Below are 2,695 nucleotides of genomic sequence, written 5' to 3'. Positions count from 1 at the left end.
CACACACACACACACACACACACACACACACACATCACAATCTCTATAACTAAGCTATTGCACATGCTTTTCATTTGACCTAGAATTCCTTCTCTTTTCAAAGTATTGCTCATCCTGTAAGATCAAACTACAAGTCTACTTTCATTGTGAAGCCTTCTGATGCCTTTTTTTATACAATTTTAGTGCTACATTGACTCTTTGATTATACCATGAATTCCTCAAGTGCTGGAACTAAGTCTTAGTTGATATTGTATGTAGCACATAAACAATGTTGAACACTTAATGTTTTGTACAACATTATGAAGGGCAGTAGTACATGTACAGTTAAGGGAATTAGAATTTACTAGGGCCATTGCGGGCAAGAGGGCCTTTTAAAGATGGCAAATGAACAATCTGGGGACAGGAGGAGGCTTGTTGTTTTTATTTTACAGATTTAAAGCTTACTAAATGTTTTGGTTACTTTACTATTGACTATAATTATCTCCCTTTTACCTAATGCAGAAATCAATCACTAACCTTGTAAGGCTGTAGTGTTCATTAATGTATTATAAATGTTTGATTTAATGAAAAGAGATAGCTCTACTGGCAAAGCTGTATGAGTTTAATATAATTCCATGGCTACTAATTTTCTGAAGTGGCTCAGACTCTTAAAAAATGGAATGCCTGCAAATTATCATTAAAACATGAGGATTGGAGCCAGGAACAGGGCAAAATTTGGCAAATGAAGTATTGGATCATGAGGTAGATATTAATATGAGGAGTCTACAATGTAGCCTCTTACATAATATGTGAAATGGTGATCTGGTCTTCCAAAACTGTCTGCCCTGATTCTAATAAAACATCACATTTTCAACACACTTGCATTGATTTTTCATAAAAAATATTGTCTTCTGTCTCAGAAGCATACTAGCTAGTGGAACTCTGAAGTAACTTTTTTCTACTGTATGATCAAGTACCAAAGTGTCTGAAAGAAAATACAACTCTTAAATTTTGGTGCCATTCTCAGATGGAAGCATCACAAATTCAAAACACTGACCCACTCAGTCTGCCCACTGGTGCTGCTTGCATCTCTGGTCTTCAGTAGGAACCAGCTGGCAGGTATTCTGCTTGGCCTTTCTTAAAACTGCAGCCCCACTTTGATCTTTATATATTTTGATCAAACTGAAATCACCAACTGATGACAAATGCCTACCAAACACTGGGCATCATTTACATCTGTACCTCATCCTTTCTGCCGTACCTCATCCTTTTATTAAGATTGGGCGTCTTGGTTACTGTTATAGAGATAAATTCAGATTGGGATCTTGCTCTGTTCCTTAAGACTTGTCCAATTTAGGCTGCATCAACAGAAACCATAGACTGGGTGGCTTAAACAACAAACGTTTATGGAAGTTCAGGAATCCTGGAGGTTGGAAATCCAAGATCATAGTTGGGTTCTTGGTGAAGGCCCTCTTCCTGGTTTTCAGATAGTCACCTTCTCGCTCTATACTCATGTGACAGAGGGTGAGTGCTTGGTCTCTTTAGCCTCCTCTAATGGAACAATCTCATGATGGGGACTCCATCCTCATGATCTCGCCTAAACTTAATTACCCCCCATAAGGCCCCACCATATCCAAATACCATCATGTTAGCGATTAAGGCTACAACATACGGATATGGGGCAGATACAAACATTCTGTCCATAGCAGGACTTGATTGGTGTTACATGTCATTCCTCACTTCTCTATTATGGAGGGTCTGCCTCTTGTGCCTTTTATTATTGTTTTATTTTAATGGTGTATCTGGGCCCTGTTCTGTAAATATCTTCTGTCACTCCTTGGGTTGCCTTTTCAATGTGTTAGCGATGTCGTTCTGATTTTCCTCTAGTTTTTTGAATAGCTAGCTTCTATCAATCTGGTTGGTGAGTTTCACCTCAGATATAAAGTCCTCAGAAGGATCTTCATTAATCATCTTTTTTAGGATCCTGTCAATGAAACATTTTAAGGAGAAGTATAGTATGTACAGTTTTAGAAGATCATTCATGCTATTGTGTATAAATGATAGATAAGAGACCAGTTAACATATTCATAAAATATTCTTGAAGACATCTTGGTTGATCCTGGTTTAAGATTGTTGCAGCAGAGGGAAAAGAAGTAGAGATGGAGCCCAGATATATTTAACAGTGAAATCTGAGCCTTAGTGGATTAAATGTGAGAGATTGCAAGAGAGGGTGATAACATGACTGCCTTGTAAATTTCTGCCTGAAGTATTTGGGTGCCATTCAAAACCAAACTCCAATTTTGCCATTCCCTGTTCAGCATTTTCAATACTTTCCAAAACCATTTAGGGTGAAATATAAAAATTTTAACTTAGTTCTCAGAAATGTTTCAAGATCTACTTCCTGGTGACATCTTAATCTCACCTCTTGTCTCTCACCCACCAAATGGCTTCATAGAAGCCACTACAAATGACTCACACTGCATGTGCAATCTGACCACATAGAAAACCTTGGTTTTCCTCACACTCATGCTATTTCCCCTATGTCTTTTTATCTGGCCTAGAACACCCTTCATTCTCTTCTTCTTTAGTTAGATAATTGTCCTTGAATTTTTAGGCTTACATCAGTTGTTCTCTCTTCCAGGAAGATGATCACTCTTCCGGTATGATTTAGGTTTTTGAAGCACAATTTGCACAATCTTGCCATTCTTTTATAAAT

The 2,695-nt window shown here is 37.7% G+C and overlaps 1 long non-coding RNA gene across 2 annotated transcripts in view; it reads left to right on the top strand.

Annotated features, from left to right (window-relative positions):
* Positions 1-2,695, top strand: part of LOC107181628 — a 19,702-nt gene that overhangs the window by 13,926 nt on the left and 3,081 nt on the right. The window lies entirely within an intron of this gene.

Source organism: Myotis davidii, unplaced genomic scaffold, assembly GCF_000327345.1.
Source record: "Myotis davidii unplaced genomic scaffold, ASM32734v1 scaffold6, whole genome shotgun sequence".
Classification (NCBI taxonomy): domain Eukaryota; kingdom Metazoa; phylum Chordata; class Mammalia; order Chiroptera; family Vespertilionidae; genus Myotis; species Myotis davidii.
The sequence above is the reverse complement of the archived record's forward strand: the minus strand, read 5'-3'. Positions and strand labels throughout refer to the sequence as shown.